Here is a 20117-nt window from a genome sequence, read left to right on the forward strand (position 1 = left end):
CAGTAAACAGTAAACAACAAACATAAAAAATAATCTGAAAAAAAAATGACAATATATTGTACAGAAAATACTACAGTAAACATACTATACATTATCTCTTCGCCTAGCTGGATCTGGCCAGAGAATATCATCAACATCACAAGCAATATCGTCATTAGCAAGACAACGCGGGAAGAACAGTCTAGAATGTCGAATCCATCTTTGCACAGCTGCGGTGTCGACTTGGTCACAGGCGTCCTCCAAGGCCTGAATGAGGGGTACCTGAGCCTGGGGCTGGAGATCGTAAACCTTCCTGGCCTGAATGAGGGGTACCTGAGCCTGGGGCTGGAGATCGTAAACCTCCAAGGCCTGAATGAGGGGTACCTGAGCCTGGGGCTGGAGATCGTAAACCTCCAAGGCCTGAATGAGGGGTACCTGAGCCTGGGGCTGGAGATCGTAAACCTCCAAGGCCTGAATGAGGGGTACCTGAGCCTTGGGCTGGAGATCGTAAACCTTCCTGGCCTGAATGAGGGGTACCTGAGCCTGGGGCTGGAGATCGTAAACCTTCCTGGCCTGAATGAGGGGTACCTGAGCCTGGGGCTGGAGATCGTAAACCTCCAAGGCCTGAATGAGGGGTACCTGAGCCTTGGGCTGGAGATCGTAAACCTTCCTGGCCTGAATGAGGGGTACCTGAGCCTGGGGCTGGAGATCCGTAAACCTTCCTGGCCTGAATGAGGGGTACCTGAGCCTGGGGCTGGAGATCGTAAACCTCCATGGCCTGAATGAGGGGTACCTGAGCCTGGGGCTGGAGATCGTAAACCTTCCTGGCCTGAATGAGGGGTACCTGAGCCTGGGGCTGGAGATCGTAAACCTCCATGGCCTGAATGAGGGGTACCTGAGCCTGGGGCTGGAGATCGTAAACCTTCCTGGCCTGAATGAGGGGTACCTGAGCCTGGGGCTGGAGATCGTAAACCTCCATGGCCTGAATGAGGGGTACCTGAGCCTGGGGCTGGAGATCGTAAACCTTCCTGGCCTGAATGAGGGGTACCTGAGCCTGGGGCTGGAGATCGTAAACCTTCCTGGCCTGAATGAGGGGTACCTGAGCCTGGGGCTGGAGATCCGTAAACCTTCCTGGCCTGAATGAGGGGTACCTGAGCCTGGGGCTGGAGATCGTAAACCTTCCACCGCCATGCAGAGAACAACTATTCGATAAGGTTTAGAAACAGAGTATGGTGGAAGGTATAGTACTGTCAACTGTGGATGGTGTTGAAACCAGTTCTGGACCAAAGCAGAGCGGTGGAATGACACATTGTCCCAGATGACCGTGTATTGCATCTGGTGCATTTCATTACCTGCGGTGACGATGTGGTGCCATCGGTCCAAACATGCGAGAATGTGAGGTGTGTTGTAAGGGCCCAATTTGGCATGACGGAGGACAACCCCATGCTGTGAAATGGCAGCGCAAAGGGTGATGTTACCCCCACGTTGCCCTGGGACATTGATTATAGCCCTGTGGCCAATGATATTTCTGCCTCTCCTTCTTGCTTTTGTGAGGTTGAACCCTGCCTCATCAATATATATGAATTCATGCAGGATTTCTTCAGCATCCATCTGCAAAACTCCCTGAAATACAGTGAAAGACAAGATTGTGTAGTTCAGGATAGGTTCTAGTATCCAGTCAATGTAAAGAAGTCATGTGTGCAGTATGCAACATCAGTGCTAAAGTGAACAATACAAACCTCCACATACTCATGCCGCAGCCGTTTGACCCTCTGAATTCTGCTCAAAAGGCACTCGATAAAGTTGTTTCATTTGAACATGATGACTTTTCAGGATGCGTGCCAGTGTTGACTGATGGACATTATTGAAAATGGCATGGTCACCGATAATGTTGGCTTGAACTTCTCAGCCTGATAGCATTATTGGCCAAAACCATGTTTATTATCTCTCTCTCTTGTTCTTGCGTAAATATATATATATATATTTTTTTTTTTTTTTTTTACCTTTATTTAACCAGGCAAGTCAGTTAAGAACAAATTCTTATTTTCAATGACGGCCTGGGAACAGTGGGTTAACTGCCTGTTCAGGGGCAGAACGACAGATTTGTACCTTGTCAGCTCGGGGGTTTGAACTCGCAACCTTCCGGTTACTAGTCCAACGCTCTAACCACTAGGCTACCCTGCCGCCCCAAATATGGGCCCCCTTCCTCCTTGTCGTTCCCGACCCTCAATCCTATGTAGAGTATAATACATGTAACTTACTGTACAATGTCACAGGAAGGGGTATCACAAGTGCTGATATGGTGCATACAATAAGCTGCTAATAACTGTAACTATAGACAGATCTTCTTGTACCTGTTTTCCTGTCGAAAAGTCCTTATGACAGATGCCACCGTATATCTGCTAAGATTTGGCTGAACTCTCAGTCCAGCCTCCCTCAGCGTCAATCCGTGGTTCACAACATTGTCCACTAGTGTTGCACGAATGTCATTTGATAAGTTTGGTCCTCTTCTTCTTTGTGCACGTTCTCCTCCTGCTTCAGGTCTTCGTCGACCTCTGGCTCGGCCTCTACCTCCTTCTCCTCCTCTGTGTAGTCCTTCTCCTCCTCTGTGTAGTCCTTCTCCTACTCTGTGTAGTCCTTCTCCTCCTCTGTGTACTCCTTCTCCTCCTCTGTGTAGTCCTTCTCCTCCTCTGTGTACTCCTTCTCCTCCTCTGTGTACTCCCTCTCCTCCTCTGTGTACTCCTTCTCCTCCTCTGTGTACTCCTTCTCCTCCTCTGTGTACTCCTTCTCCTCCTCTGTGTACTCCTCCTCCTCCTCTGTGTACTCCTCCTCCTCCTCTGTGTACTCATTCTCCTCTGTGTACTCCTTCTCCTCCTCTGTGTACTCCTTCTCCTCCTCTGTGTACTCCTTCTCCTCCTCTGTGTACTCCTCCTCCTCCTCTGTGTACTCCTCCTCCTCCTCTGTGTACTCATTCTCCTCTGTGTACTCGTTCTCCTCCTCTGTGTACTCCTTCTCCTCCTCTGTGTACTCCTTCTCCTCCTCTGTGTACTCCTCCTCCTCCTCTGTGTACCCCTCCTCCTCCTCTGTGTACTCATTCTCCTCTGTGTACTCCTTCTCCTCCTCTGTGTACTCCTTCTCCTCCTCTGTGTACTCCTCCTCCTCCTCTGTGTACTCCTCCTCCTCCTCTGTGTACTCATTCTCCTCTGTGTACTCCTTCTCCTCCTCTGTGTACTCCTTCTCTTCCTCTGTGTACTCCTCCTCCTCCTCTGTGTACCCCTCCTCCTCCTCTGTGTACTCATTCTCCTCTGTGTACTCCTCCTCCTCCTCTGTGTACCCCTCCTCCTCCTCTGTGTACTCCTTCTCTTCCTCTGTGTACTCCTCCTCTCACCCTCACTCTTCTTCTGACTCCTTCCATTTTGGTTGAAGGCAGGTGAACCTACCTGCTGCATTTTTATAGTGCTTAAACCTGATTGGTGTGTCTACAATTTAGCAATCATGTGTTTGTGCACCTGATGGCTGTGTTAAACAGATTGGCTCATAGGTGTGGTAATTTGACAGTCAGTGCTTTGGAATTGCAAGGAAGTGACATAATGATATACTTCTGTGTCTGATGTATACAAGTGTGTTTAGTGTTTTGCAAATCACAGTGTGTAATGTTTTGCAAATAGTGTGAAGCTGACAATGTGCTTACAGTTGTGCAAATCTAGCCTTGTGTTTTGCTCCTTGAGTGTAAGGTTTTGCTAATTGTGGGAAAAGTTCAATTTTAGTGTGTAAGCAATCGTAAAAAACTGTAAGCAAAACCTAAGTATGGATTTATTTTCTTAGCGGTCCAAACCAGGCGATCAGGCTGCTTTCTGTTTTTGAAGACACCTGGGGCGATGATATTGCTACAGTATAACTGATTTGTATTGGAATAAACAAAAACAACCACAGAGTAGGAGAATGGGACAGACAGGTTTATAGTGAGAGGGGTGGGGTGGAGAGTTGTGTACCTTGAATGAGTCAGCGAACTCTGACACGGCGGAGAGAGGCCAGGTCCAACCTCATGGCCTCCACCCTGGCCTTGTGCTGCAAAGAGAACAAACACAACACATCATCATGGCCATCCTCATCATGACTCCACAACATATTGAGAATCAGTCACACACATACACACACACACTAGCTCCTGGTCTGCCTCCCATAAATCAGAAGCAGGCATTTAGATTGACATCAGCTGATGTTGAGGTAGACCAGACAGTGTGCAGATGTCTGCAGATCTGATGAGACATCACAGCCCAACTACAGCAGACAGACACTATTATGTCTCAGGATGTCGTCTCAGGTTCACATGGTACTGCCGGTTCTGTCTGTCTGCTGCCAGAGTGTGCGTGCATGTGTAGTTCATCACACACCATATGCCGGTAGACAGGAGAAGAGGAGAGTGGAGAGGAGATTAAGCGGTGAAAGATAGATTACTGTAGAGCTGAATACATAGCTGCATTTACACACTGAATACAGACTACTCATCATCTACTCTATCAGACTGGATTCAGTCTACATACACAGCTGATCCTGCCAGATATGTATTATCATGACCAGGTATAGAACCCAGTCCTCAGCCCTGTCCCCTCACAGAAGTCACGCGTTTGTTCTTAGTGTTTTAACTCAGGACCCCTGCTCTCCATATAACATACAAGTAGGGTTATTCAGATTTCCATACCTTCATACCGTTCTGGTACCATACCGGGGTATAGGTTGTTATAGACAGTGCACACAAGGGTCATTATATATCTTTCAAAACGATCCAGGAGGGGATTGATTGTCTCTGCTGTAACCAAGAAGCTTGATCCTGACATCTAGCCACTTAGCTAGCAAGTTAGCAAACCAAATGCATAGCTGGTTCCCTGAGCTGGAGACAATTCATTTGGCACAACGTGCACAGATCGGGCACTACCTGTGCAGAGCACATGCCCCTTTCCCCTTCCAGTCTTCAAAGTGGCCTTTTCGGTGGTGGTACATTTTTTTTGCTGGTTGCTGTTCTGAACCCACTGCCCGCAAGTTGTCGTTAAATTCTCGTCTATGCTTCAGAACCAAAAGTTGCGTGTCTTGATTGTTGACCAATGACCATTCATCAGCGTTGGCGCACATATCCAGGTTAGTGACCAGACAGAACTTGTTTCACTTCCTCCAGTTTTGCCTGACGAAAACAGAGCAGTCCTACGTTTATATTATCCATATAAAACACTGTTTAGAAATCTACTATGGAGGCATCTTTCCCAGAACAACAACAGGGTACCTAGGTGTTGGTGGGGTGCCATTTTTGGGGTTTGAGCACATGCCCCCAAAAGGTCTGTCTTAGGTAGTTAACTTATAGTTAGTTATAAGCACCCCCCCCCCCTCCCCTCCCCAACCCAATTGTCATTTTTTTGGTATTAAAATCCTTTCCGTCTGTATTTTAAAATATCCCGGTATACTGTATATATGGTATGTCACCCAAGCCTACATACAAGTACACACACGGGACCTGCAGCATGTGCAGGTGTGTGAGGTGTGTGATTGTGTGTGAGTGTAGCGTGAACCAGGGAAGCGCGTGTTCCTCTCAGACCAATGGTCCGTTAGACTCATCCCTCAAGCCAGAGAAAAACACCACTCCTGGGATTCCACCGTCTGGGATTGGGAATATCAGCTATTCCTGATGCACGCGCACACACACACACACTTCCCTCGCTGTTTGTCCCTGGAGAGCACTGTCAGCTCACATTACCCCAGGAAAGAGCGTTCCATGTTCCGCTCTCCGCTTCCGACTCCCCCGTCAGCCTTTTCCCACATCTCATCTCTATCCCAGGAACGTCATGAGGGAGCGTCTTTCCTTCATGCAGAGAGTAACTGTACAGGACACCACAGCAAGGACACACATGGAACAATACCCGCCAGCCAAGACAGACACGCCAAGGGTTAACAGCTCCTTCATATTTAAGGTACATTTTTCAGGAGTTTTACAATTGTATTTACTGCCCCTATAAGTATTTACACATTCACACACGCAATACACACACACATATTCAATTCTGTGACTCAAGGGTAAAACCAGGCCAGCGTAGAAGGATCTAATCTGAATGGTGCTCTTGATGTTATGATATACCATTCCAGGGCTGCTATTACACAGAGTTAAGGAGGTGATGATGGCCATTATACATGTCTGATTATAGGGAGATCGTGGATGTTTCGTATGATCTACACCCAGCATTAATCACAGGTGAGAGAGTATGATCAGCTCCTTTAATGACCCTGTAAAAGTGGCACACAACAAACACACGGTCTAAACCTCCCTCGTTTCCCTTACTAGAGACTGGTTTCCTCCTGCCTAGGGAGGTTTTCCTGACCACTCATTTCTACTTGATCTATAGGGGTTTCGGCCGGGATTGCTGCTAAAACCATTTGGGACATGTATCAATATGAATACAATATGACAAATGCATCTACTCCTGTTTCTCAGTGACAGAGAAGATGTCTGAAGATCCTCAGAGAGAGAGAGAGAGAGAGAGAGAGAGAGAGATGGAGGAATGGAGGGGGTATGTGGGAAGGGGGGTACTGGAGCAAATCTAGCAGAGGGAGGTGAGCAGCCTGCCTCCTAACCTTCCTATACAGATTGAAGTCTTGCGAAGAAAATAAACTTTATTGCCTGGAAAGAGGGGGAAAAGCATGTAAAAAGCATTAAAGCGATGGAGGTGAACAATTAGACAGATGGCCAGGTTTCAGAAGGAGAAAAGGGGGGGAAAGGAGAGAGGCAGAAAGAGCAAGAGAGAACATGCAGACGTAATTGTTCAGGGGTTTAACGAGGAGGCTGACAAGTCGTGGTCTCCTGAAGGGCGTTGAGGAAGTGAGAGTCAGTGAAGCTGCTCTGGTAGCACTGAGTGCACTAACGCTGACTAGGCTACACCAGGGGACGCTAGTGGACTGGTGACATGGCTACTGGCTACATACCACCTTGGACTTCTGTCAGATACTAACTCTGACTTTGGTGAAATACAAATTCTGGCTAAATTCTCAGACTTTGAAAGTATTATTCCATTGACTGGCTGAATACTAAAAACAGAATCATAAGGTCAATGCATCACCTTCCACTCAGGTTTTGGGTGGATTTAGGAGCAGACTGAGCAAGATGGTCTGGGGTCTTTCTGTCATCTGTCTGTCTGTCGGCAAAAACAGCCACATGTTGGGGACTCAAAGCACAAGGTCACCATGATGACAACACAAGCTTCAGATCCCACTCCCTCCCCCTGCCCCCCCACACCACCCCACCCATCACCCCAGAGAACAGCTGCCTGTAACATCACTGTGACCTTTCTGACTTTCACCACATAGAGAGAGAGAGAGAGAGAGAGAGAATAAAGAGAGTGCGTGGGGAGACGGGGAGGAGTGAGAAAGAAAAGAGCTAGAGAGATACAGAAAGAGAGAGATCTGGGAGGAAAGAGCAAGAAATGGGATGGATGGACATCAGAAATAGAGGAAGGACTAAAAACAAACAAAAAATAACTATTGTAAAGTAGACTGTGTCTGTAAAATGTGTATAAGATGTATAAATTGAAGGTAAAAGCAGAAGTGTTTATTAGTTTACTCCAATTGGGGGATTGGTGGTAGGGTTTGCGGGTAATAATAATAAAGGTATAGTCTTTAAAAAGTATGTATGTCTATATAGGTATGTGTATGTATATATGTATGCATGTGTGTATATTTACCAGAAAAATATATGGGGGATTGGAAATGATGCAGACAATTACATTGATGGAACCAATATTCTTTCCGCAATATTAAGCTAATCCAACCCTAATAGATAAAAAGAAAGGGGATGGGGGAAATACACTAAAATATAACAAGAGGATGACGGGGTCCTTTCTCTCTTATGAAATAAAATCACATAATCTCCTGCATTACACAGATGAGCAGAGAAGGAAAGTAAAGTCAGACAGGTACCACACACCTGAGACAAATGACGGGTACCACACACCTGAGACAAATGACAGGTACCACACAACTCCTCCCAAGTGTGTTGAGAGATGCATAGAGTTTTAAGAGACAGAGGGAGAGAGGAAAGAGGCGGCTGTAATATAATTCTAAACTTGGCCATCCAATCCAATCAAATTAAGAGGTATGAGGGGACCGAGCCCCTTCCTGTTCAATAAGACTCTAGACCACTCTATACCGTCCCCTTCCACACACACACACACACACACACACACACACACACCACTGACCCCTTTAATAGTGTTGAATCCAGCCCTAATGGAGCTAGAAGAGTGGAACGGCCAAATAATGCACTAGCTCCCTCTCACCCCCCTCACCCATACTGCCCCTCTCACCTCACCTCACCTCACCAACCACCTCCCACAGGACTGTGGACACTTACGAGATCAAACACCCCACCCCCACTCAACCCAACCTGTCAGGAGTAACGGAGAAAAGGATACAGACGGGGGATGAGGAGAAACATAGGGAGATATAGAGAAAGGGAGATGGAGCAGGATTATATCATCATCATAACAAAGTAGTTCTAACATTTAATTAGCCGTTTATATGTAATCAGGCCAACTCTCAGTAACAATTGTAATGTTGTGTGTCAATACTGTTAACAGAAAGTAAAATTATACCAAGTTCTATGTGTGAAAGTGAGTGAGCAGAGAAGTCCCCATGTGAAAAGGGCACCTTATGAAAGCAATTAAGAGAGCTGGCTTTGAACAGCTCAGTCAGCCACAGCCTGAGACTAGAACAGGCCTGACTAGAGGGAAGAGAACAAAACAGAATAAAACCTTTATGACCTTGTCCTGACCGCTCTACTTGGTCATCAGCTTTTAAGACTGTATTTGATCAGAGATATACTAAACAAAAATATAAAACGCAACATGCAACAAGTTACAGTTCACGTAAGAAAATCAGTCAATTCAAATAAATTCATGAGGCTCTGATCTATGGATTTCATATTAAATCAAATCCATTTTTATTTGTCACTGTTACATTCCCCAGTTTCTGTGTTGTTGTGGGTTTGTATGTGTTGGTGTGTATTTCAGGAAATGGCTTCCTGAAGTCCCCCCCCCCCCCCCTGTATTTTGGGTAGTGTGCTAGTTAGGTAAGCTGTGGGTAGGAAAGGGGGGCTCTTTAACTTTTACTTTCTTCGCTTTGGTTCCATCCAGCCCCTTTTCCCCAAATGACCGTGTGAAGGAAATCAATTCCCTGTGGAAGGTAATGTTCTCTATCATCCTTACCCGCACCTACAATCACATACCTCTTTCACTCCATGGACAGTTGAGTGTAGCAGGGTGTTGCGTTCCCTCCAAGAGGTGTGCGTAACAGTCACATGCGCCGAATACAACAGGTTACAGTGAAATGCTTACTTACAAGCCATTAACCAACAATGTAGTCAAGAAAAATACAAAAGAAATTAAAGTAACAATTAAAGAGCAGCAGTAAAATAACAACGAGGCTATATACAGGGGGTACTGGTTAGTTGAGGTAATATGTGCATGTAGGTAGAGTTATTAACTTGACTATGCATAGATAACAGAGTAGCAGCAGCGTGAGGGGGGGGGGGGGACAATTAAAATAGTCTGGGTAGCCATTTGATTAAATGTTCAGGAGTCTTATGGCTGGGGGGTAGAAGCGGTTTAGGAACCTTTTGGACCCGGACTTGGTGCTCCAGTACTGTTTGCCGTGCGGTAGCAGAGAGAACAGTCTATGACTGGAGTGGCTGGGGTCTTTGACAATTTTTAGGGCCTTCCTCTGACACCGCCTGGTACAGTATATAGGTCCTGGATGGCAGGAAGCTTGGCCCCAGTGATGTACTGGGCCGTACGCACTACCCTCTGTAGTGTCTTGCTGTCGGAAGCCGAGCAGTTACCATACCACATTACTGGGAAAACAGTTATGCATCTGTTTGTCACGGATACCTTAAAGAGTAGGGGCATGGATCAGGAAACCAGTCAGTATCTGGTGTGACCACCATTTGCCTCATGCAGCACAACATCTTCATATAGTTGATTAGGCTGGTGACTATGGACTGTGGAATGTTGTCCCACTCCTCTTCAATGACTATGCGAAGTTGCTCGATATTGGCGGGATCAGGAACATGGTGTCGTACACGTCAATCCAGAGCATCATAAACATCAGCTCAATGGGTGACATGTCTGGTGAGTATACAGGCCATGGAAGAACTGGGACATTTTTATTTTCCAGGAATTGTGTACAAACCCTTGCGACATGAGGCGTGCGTTATCATGCTGAAACATGAGGTGATGGCAGCGGATGAATGGCACGACAATGGGCCCCAGGATCTCGTTACAATATCTCCGTGCATTCAAATTTCCATTGATTAAATGCAATAGTGTTTGTTGTCATTAGCTATGCCTGCCCATACCATAACCCCATCGCCACCATGGGGCACTCAGAACGTTGACATCAGCAATCAGCATACAAGCTGTCTGCGGTTGTGAGGCCGGTTGGACGTACTGTCAAATTATCTAAAACAACGTTGGAGGCAGCTTATGGTAGAGAAATGAATATTAAAATATCTGACAACAGCTCTGGTGGACATTGCATGCTCCCTCACAACTTGTGACATCTGTGGGATTGTGTAAAACTGCACATTTTAGAGTGGCCTTTTATTGTCCCCAGCACAAGGTGCTCCTGTGTAATGATCATGCTGTTTTTTTCAGCTTCTTGATATGCCACACCTGTCAGGTGGATGGATTTTCTTGGCGAAATAGAAATGCTCACTAACAGGGATGTAAACAGATTTGTGCACAACATTTGATATAAATAAGCATTTAGTGCATATGAAACACTTCTGGGATATTTTATTTCAGCACATGAAACCATTGAAATGTTGCGTTTAAAATGTTTGTTCAGTGTATATATTTGGGGTAGAAAGAGAGAAGAGGGAAACGGCAGCGTGAACTGGTCATAAATCATCCTGTCAGAAATGTGACATTCCTTCATAAATACCCACCAATCTCCTCTCCACCTGGCTGAGTCACACAGGCATACATACGAACACACGGATACACACACACCTCCACCTGGCTGTGTCTCTACTTAGGATCTGAGTCTAAGTACTGAGCTCTCTTTCTCAATTATACACACACACACACACACACACACACACACACACACACACACACACACACACACACACCACAATTAATAGTGAGGCCAGTCTCTGGTAGGAAGGGAAAAGTGCCTGTTCAGCACATACAGGCAGAATATGTCATTTCCTCCAGTTAAGTCGGTATTAAATTGATTTCTTCTCTGTCTGACACAGACAGGGTTTTCCCCCCTAATGAAAGCAGGGTAATCTACAGGTTTTCCCTTTCCTGAAATCAAGTTACAAATCAAGCGACTGTTGAGCTGATATGGGGAAAGGTGAGGGAAGGGCGCAGGATGATTTTCCAGATGAGGAACATGGAGAATGAGGCACATATCGTACGACCTGATACTTTCAACACTGGAGAGCAGCTCACACAAACACACAGAGGCAGTATTTCTATTCGATGTATTTGTAAGGTGTATTTAATTACATTAGAATTTCTTTTGAGTATTTTGTCATTTGTGTTTCACTGGCCTAAACTACAATCCAATGGTATTTTGTCCTGTTGGTAAACCCTGCAATTACGACTGTAATTAAACACATTAATGAATTAAAGCTTCAATGTGTTAATTCAAGTGGTGTGAACTGTGCTCAGAGAGACGAGGGAGAGTGTCGGTGAGAGAGAGATAATAGAAAGCCAGGAAGAGAGAGAAAAAGGAAGAGTTAGATATAGAAAAAAATATTTCCTATTTCTCTCTGACATGGAAGTTAAGTGGTGTGAGCAGTGTGTGTTTTACTGGTGTCTGTTCCTGTGATTACAGCTCCTAGTCTGGTGAATAATCACCACTATATACCAGGCCTAGGCTAGTCTACTAGGAGATGACATACGACCGCATTATAGTTGTTTCAGTCACTTTAACAAGAGAACAGGCCTTCGGAGAGGACACTAAGAGAAAGATACATCAGGACTGAGAGATGCTATTAGTATGTCTTAGAATAGACAGAAGTGTTACTGTCTCTCTGGACAGAGAAGGGAATGGAGGTCTGAGTAGAGAGAGGTCTTTTGGAGACCTGTGTTTCTTTATCCTCCAGCAAAACATAAAGTACAGCACAAGAAATAAAGACAGAGAGAGATGGGAAATGAAGAGGACAGAGAGGTCATCATAATTGCAGCGTTTGCTTTTCAGATGAAGACAGAGCAGGGCCATGGGGCCTCAGGCACAGATCACGCGCACAGACGCCCTTTGCTCCTCTTCTATTCCTCCTTCTCCTCCCTCTCTCATTTTCCTCCTCCTTCTCCTCCCTCTCTCATATTCCTCCTCCTTCTCCTCCCTCTCTCATATTCCTCATCCTTCTCCTCCCTCTCTCATATTCCTCCTCCTTCTCCTCCCTCTCTCATATTCCTCCTTCTCCTCCCTCTCTCATTTTCCTCCTCCTTCTCCTCCCTCTCTCATATTCCTCCTCCTTCTCCTCCCTCTCTCATATTCCTCCTCCTTCTCCTCCCTCTCTCATATTCCTCTTTCTCCTCCCTCTCTCATATTCCTCCTCCTTCTCCTCCCTCTCTCATATTCCTCTTTCTCCTCCCTCTCTCATATTCCTCCTCCTTCTCCTCCCTCTCTCATATTCCTCCTTCTCCTCCCTCTCTCATATTCCTCCTCCTTCTCCTCCCTCTCTCATATTCCTCTTTCTCCTCCCTCTCTCATATTCCTCCTCCTTCTCCTCCCTCTCTCATATTCCTCCTTCTCCTCCCTCTCTCATATTCCTCCTCCTTCTCCTCCCTCTCTCATATTCCTCTTTCTCCTCCCTCTCTCATATTCCTCCTCCTTCTCCTCCCTCTCTCATATTCCTCCTTCTCCTCCCTCTCTCATATTCCTCCTCCTTCTCCTCCCTCTCTCATATTCCTCCTTCTCCTCACGCTCTCATATTCCTCCTCCTTCTCCTCCCTCTGTCATATTCCTCCTCCTTCTCCTCCCTCTCTCATATTCCTCCTCCTTCTCCTCCCTCTCTCATATTCCTCCTTCTCCTCCCTCTCTCATATTCCTCCTCCTTCTCCTCGCTCTCTCATATTCCTCCTTCTCCTCCCTCTCTCATATTCCTCCTTCTCCTCGCTCTCTCATATTCCTCCACCTCCTCCCTCTCTCATATTCCTCCTTCTCCTCCCTCTCTCATGTTCCTCCTCTCATATACATCTTTCTACTTCAGTGCAGCATTAGATTTGCATCAGAAAGTGACAGAGATTTAAATAAGGTGCCGTTGTTATCATACAGACATCCCGGCTGACTCTTTTCTCTCCTCATCTCTCTACTCTCCTTTCATCCTCCTCTCCCCACAGCCCTCTTTTCCCTCCATCTCTCTCTCCCTCCTTTTCCCCTCTCCTCCCTTTTATCCTTCTCCCTCCCCTTTCCGCAAGATATGCCGACGGTGCAGGTTTTCCCGGCGTGCGTGTCTTCTGTGTTACCAATACTCTAACAACCAGGGCCTTAATGTGATCCATATTGCTCAGTAATATCCACATCTCACAATAAACACTAGCAATCACATATTCACACCAAGCTTATTTTGCAATTCTGTAGAGAGCTTTGGTGATGGGGTGGCGGACGGCACACAGCTTTAGATGCTGATTATGTCTGGGCTAGATAACAAAGAAGTCACAAACTACAAGACCCCACTTCACTTTACTCACACAACTTTCTATTTGTGAGTGTCAGCAAATAAGCTCACTTTCTGAAGATACAAAATAATGCCTTTCTTTTCAAGTGCTCTTTTGCCGCGTGATTGCTTTGTTCCGAATTAGTGGGTTGCTGTATCTTTCTTTACCTCTTCCGAAAGATGCGGCCAATAGGCTTTGTCATCTCAGTAACTTAAGGGCTGGCAATCTAACACAAAAAAACGCGCGCTCGCACACACAGATGATAAATGAAGTCCCTTTGATTTAGTTTATTCCTCTGCTCCGCGTGTGCATTATAAAAACACAAGTGTAGCATAATTGAATAAGAAAAGGATCCGGCCATTATGATGCATGGAGGTCTTTGATCTGAATAATGTAATAATTTATATTTTGATGAGGGAATGTTCTCAGACGGGTTCTGGAACCACTTTCATTAAACTCTTTTGTTTAGGAACGTTCTAAACTAAACTGCTAAGTGCTTTCCATTGTCACAAGGGTTTAGCCTGGAAATAACATTTTAAAAGTGTTCTTTTTTTCTCAATCTCTTGCTCGCTCTCACTTTGGGTTAAACAATCTTACTTTATTTCCTTACCTGATTTAGTGCCATTGCAGCCCAATACCTGATTGTGCTATATAGAGTTTTTTATTAAAAGTATTCTCCTCGTGTGTTCTTAAATCTCCTCTCTCCTGGTCGTGAACCACAGAGGAGCTCATGGAACAATGTACAGTAATATATGCGTCACATGACCCAGGCGAAGGTCAGGGGTCAGGCAGCCCCAGACTGTCAGAGGACCAGAGGATGAGAGGGAACAAGCCATGCCTCGTCAACAATTTGTGTTATTGTTTTAATTCATGCACCTCATTCAATTTACTTTGCCTGGGAACAGAGGGACAAGTGAATTAACAAATGACTGGCAGGGGGGTGAGGCAGGGGGGTGAGGCAGGGGGGTGAGGCTACGAGCGATGAAAGGCGGACGGACACCTCGTCCCTCCATCTCACTATCCCTCCATCTCACTATCCCTCCATCTCTCTCCTCAGTAGAGGTGTAATTACATTAAAAGAGACTATTATTTCCCAGTATGGTGCGTTGCGTTGCAGAGTTGGATAGGCCTGTCTATGGGTCTTGCATCTAAATGTAATCAGGCTCCGTGTTAATTGAGTTGGGCTGGGCCGCGCGCCATGAATTGACTAACAATACCCAAGGAGGGGGGGGGGTAGGGGGGGGGACAGACAGACAGAGTGTGTAAAGGTATTCACGCATCTTGATCTGTAAGATCTGAAACAAAGTATTCATGAAATGTAATAATTTAAAATAAATTAAAATTATTTTTCAAATGTCCTCTTTGCTACTGTATAATGAAAGCCATGTAAGATTAAAAGAGGATATTCGATTCTTGATTTCAGAATGACCAAGAGCAAAGCACAAATTAGAGCTAGTTGACCGTGGTAAAATGTGGACAGGAATTTCAGTGTAACCTACAGTGTCTTCAGAAAGAATACACATGCCTCTACTTTTTCCACGTGTTGTTGTTACAGCCTGAATTTAAAATGGATTCAATTGAATTTTTGTCGTCACTGGCCTACACACAATACCCCATAATGTCAAAGTGGAATTACATTTTCTTTGTATTTTTTACAAATTAATAAAAAATGTCATGCTGAAAATGTCTTGAGTCATTAAGTACTCAACCCCTTTGTTATGGCAACCCAAAATAAGTTCAGGAGTAAAAAAAAAAAGAGTAAAATACACTATATATACAAAACTATGTGGACACCCCCTTTAAATGAGTGGATTTGACTATTTCAGCTACACCCGTTGCTGACAGGTATATAGAACCCGAGCGAGCACACAGCCATGCAATCTCCATAGAAAACATTAGCAGTGGAATGGCCTTACTGAAGAGCTCAGTGACTTTCAACGTGGCACCGTCATAGGATGCCACCTTTCCAACAAGTCAGTTTGTCAAATTTCTGCCCTGCTAGAGGAGCAAAAACAGCTCAGCTGCGAAGTGGTAGGCCACACAAGCTCACAGAACGGTGCTGAAGCGTGTAGTGAAAAAAAATTGTCTGTCCTCGGTTGCAATACACTACAAAGTTCCAAACTGCCTGTGGAAGCAAAATCAGTACAAGAACTGTTCGTAGGGAGCTTCATGAAATGGGTTTCTGATGCCGAGCTGCTGCACACAAGCCCAAGGAAACACGTCCTCTGGATTGATGAATCCTGCTTCACCATCTGGCAGTCCGACGGACGAATGGATGCCAGGAGAACGCTACCTGCCCGAATGAATAGTGCCAACTATAAAGTTTGGTGGAGGAGGAATAATTGTCTGGGGCTGTTTTTAATGGTTTGGGCTAGGCCCCTTAGTTCCAGTGAAGGGAAATATTAACGCTACAGCATACGACGATTCTGTGCTTCCAACTTTATGTCACCAGTTTGGGCCCTTTCCTGTTTCAGCATGACAATGCCCCCGTGTATAAAGTGAGGTCCATACAGAAATGGTTTGTCGAGATTGGTGTGGAAGAACTTGACTGGCCTGCACAGAGCCCTGATCTCAACCCCAGTGAACACCTTTGGGATGAATTAGAAAGCCGACTGCTAGCCAGGCCTAATCACCCAACATCACTAATGTTCTTCTGGCTGAATGGAAGCAAGTCCCTGCAGCAATGTTCAAACATCTAGTGGAAAGCCTTCCCAGAAGAGTGGAGGCTGTTATAGCAGCAAAGGCGGACCAATTCCATATTAACGCCCATACTTTTGGAATGAGATGTTCGGCGATCAGGTGTCCATATACTTTTGGTCATGTAGTGTACGTTTCATAGACTCACACAGTGAGCAATAATAGTGTTTTTAAAAAAAAGATGACTACTTCATCTCTGTACCCCACACATACAAGTATCTGTAAGGTCCCTCAGTTGAGCAGTGAATTTCAAACACAGATTCAACCACAAATACCTGGGAGGTTTCACAATGCCTCGCAAAGGGCACCTATTGGTAGATGGGAACATTTAAAGAAGCAGATATTGAATGTTGCTTTGAGCCTGTGGTGAAGTTATTAATGACACTTTGGATGGTGTTTCAATACACCCAGTCACTACAGATCTCACCATGAGGCCAATGGTGACTTTAAAACAGTTACAGGGTTTAATGGCTGTGATAGGAGAAAACGGAGGATGGTTTAACATTGTAGTTACTCCACAATACTAACATAAATGACAAAGTGAAAAAACAAATATTCCAAAACATGCATCCTGATTGCAACAAGGCACTAAAGTCATACTGCAAAAAAAAAACATGCATCCTGTTTGCAACAAGGCACTAAAGTCATACTGCAAAAAAAAAACATGCATCCTGTTTGCAACAAGGCACTAAAGTCATACTGCAAAAAAAAAACGTGGCAAAGCAAGTACATTTTTTGTCCGGAATACAAAGTGTTATGTTTGAGGCAAATACAACACATTACTGAGTACCACTCTCCAGTATTTTGTATAGATCGTTAACAAAAAATGACAATTCAATCTGTTTTAATCACACTTTGGAACACGACAATATGTGGGAAAAGTCAAGGGGTGTGAATACTTTCTGAAAGCACGGTAGTTCTTAACCAGATAAAGAACTGATCTTCCCATCCACAATCTAACCAAAAGAACCCCCCCCCCAAAAAAAAAATAACCACTAACACACACCTCTCGTCACTGTTGTAGTATACAGGACCACAATGGAAAACATTTCTGACTTGATTGTCATCGTCGATGATTCCTATTGTGCATGTTCTTTGTTACGTAGAGGTTTTTTTCTAGCCATCTAATCTCTACTAAATTGGTCTCCTCTTAGCAGCGTCCTGTACTAGTGGAAACAACAGTCCTTTCCTCATTAACTTGTAGGTAGAGATGCTCCGTAGCATGAAATTACCCGTGAGCCTCCCTCTCCAAATAACCCAGTTTGCAAACAAATGATCCGAGCAGACGCAGTAAAAGTCAGATGATTAAAATAATAGGAGGGATTTAAAACTGCCTCCACAGAACAATTCAGCAAAGGACTGCACAATTACTCCTTCTACTTCTCCCCTGTTCATTCCACCTCTCCTCCACTGTCCTCCCTCACTTCACGGTGTCCATTTGTTTAGACGGATATAGAAAGGGTGTAAAGAATGGGGTGGCAGGTAGCCTAGGGGTTAAGAGCTTAGGGCCAGTAACCGAAAGGTCATTGGTTTGAATCCCTGTGTCGACTAGGTGAAAAATCTATTGATGTTTCCTTGAGCAAGGAACTCACTCTGGATAAGATCATCTGCTAAAATGTAAAAAGTTTTAGATGTACTTCTACTAGGCATGCAGCGTCACCTTTTTGGTTGCGCTACTTTCTTTTGCAGCAACTCATATTGGCACTTAAATCTATTCCTATATAATACTCTGGTCAACACTTATTATACCACCATGAGACTCCCTACCCTTCTCTCTCAGCCCCTAAATCTGTGCTAAATTACAGAAGGATGGAGGGGCAAGAAGGAGGGAGGAGGAAGAGTGTTGCCAGTGTTCTCAGGTCTACATTATCTCTGAGTTATCGTCACCATTTGCATGTCAAACAGCCTCTGTGGAGGGCTGGCCACTGTGGTACCACCCCCAGCACAATCAGGGAGATTTACCGAGCCTCACAGCCCACCTTGGGTATCTCCGGATGGGGCAGACAGCCCATTCCTAGCCCCTGGTCTCACTAGGGGCCCTCTGGGCCTCATCCAGGAGCTGGGGAATGGCAGCACTTAACAAGACTGAGGAAGACCAAAATAGAGAACCATCGAGCAGATGGAAAAAAAACTGAGGGCAGAACAAAGCATCTGTCTGGTGATAAAGGATGATCCACAACAACAGTGTCTGCATATTGTTTCTGCTGGGTTGATGTCTTATTATACCATAATAGAACAGGTATGAACTTCTGACCCTGTGAGAGGACGGTTCATTTCAGTGTCAATGGGGACATCGTCCCTCCGCTCCTCAGGAGCAAATGCAACGACTTCACCCCGTAAAGCTGCTCCACACACCTTGTGCAGCTGTGTAACAGAGAGTGTTATGTAGTATCATTTGCAGATAGTTAATTGCTCACCTGAGAGGTCTCTGTCCCGTTAATGCTGTCTCATGGCCGAACTCTGCCAGGGTAACACACACACACACTCTGCCAGGGTAACACACACACACACACTGCCGTATTGATATTGTGACGCCAGCATCTGTTCACCTCCTCGTTACTGCTTAGCCCACAGCACGGCCTCCTATCTGACTGACTGACTGACTGTGTGTGTGTGTGTGTGTGTACACATCAGGGACAGACAGAAGTCACAGCACACAGGAGAGGCCAGAGAAGAGAGCCGACTAATAGAGATATCTACCATAACACCGACACACCAGGGGCCTAATCAACTGTACTGTACAGGCCACTTACATCTACCACCAGTTTCTCTATGTATTTTCCTCTCTGCCTCTCTCTCTCTCATAAAGTAGAGTGTTTACCAACAAACAAACAGAATTATTGAGTTTAAGAGGGATACAAACAAAGAGAGAGAAAGACGGAGAGAGTTGGGTTTCTGTTTTCAGGATCAGATATGAGTGTAGAAAGTGTGCTGTGGGTAACATTAATCAAAGTGTTCACCCAGTGGGTAACCATATGGCCGAGCAGCACGCCAACACAGCAAACCTGCTGATCCCAGGTAACACAGCACCATTACCTCTACTGGCTGCACTGGAGGAGGGAGGAGAGGAGGAATCAAACCCAGGTGATGAATGAGGTGGACTCCAGGGCCTGAAGAAGATCATGTGGTGAGAGAGGAGAAGGATGAGAAGGAGAAGGGACAGAGGAGGGAGAGAAGAGAGAGGGGCACCGGTCTTGTGTCTGACCCCTTTTTTGTTTTCTTGATAAATGAGCTTATTTTTCACTCTTAAAGCACATTTCCTTGGAGTTTAATCAATTATCAATACTGTTCCTATTCCTCCATATTCAAACCATCCCAATCATACTAATATCTTGTCTCCAGCCATACTAATATCTTGAATAACTTTTGGGAGTTTCCTCCCTATCGGTGCATTTTCATTGAGCATTTTGGGCTGGTGCTTTATGACCCTGATGGGATTCTGTTAATGAGGAAGTGCACATGTCTTCAGGTCCTGTCTGGCCAGGTCTGCACTTCCTCTCTGGGCTTTATGATTAGGCCACGTAATGAACGCCATTCATCTTAGTCTTACACTGCTCACGCACATGGACACACATACACACACACACACACACCCTGAAGCTAAATTACTAATATCCACCCTTTGACAAACGTTTGGCAATGATAAAAGACAAATGACAAATGGGCCATAATAAAGGTACATTTATGTCTACATTTCTGATACATGGGACAATAAATCTACAGGACAATAAC

At 45.2% G+C, this 20117-nt stretch overlaps 1 pseudogene; it reads right to left on the reverse strand.

The window, feature by feature from the left end:
- LOC110532260 overlaps window positions 1-20117 on the reverse strand; it is a 259982-nt pseudogene that overhangs the window by 181464 nt on the left and 58401 nt on the right.

This window comes from Oncorhynchus mykiss, chromosome 1, assembly GCF_013265735.2.
Source record: "Oncorhynchus mykiss isolate Arlee chromosome 1, USDA_OmykA_1.1, whole genome shotgun sequence".
NCBI classification, from domain to species: Eukaryota; Metazoa; Chordata; class Actinopteri; order Salmoniformes; family Salmonidae; genus Oncorhynchus; species Oncorhynchus mykiss.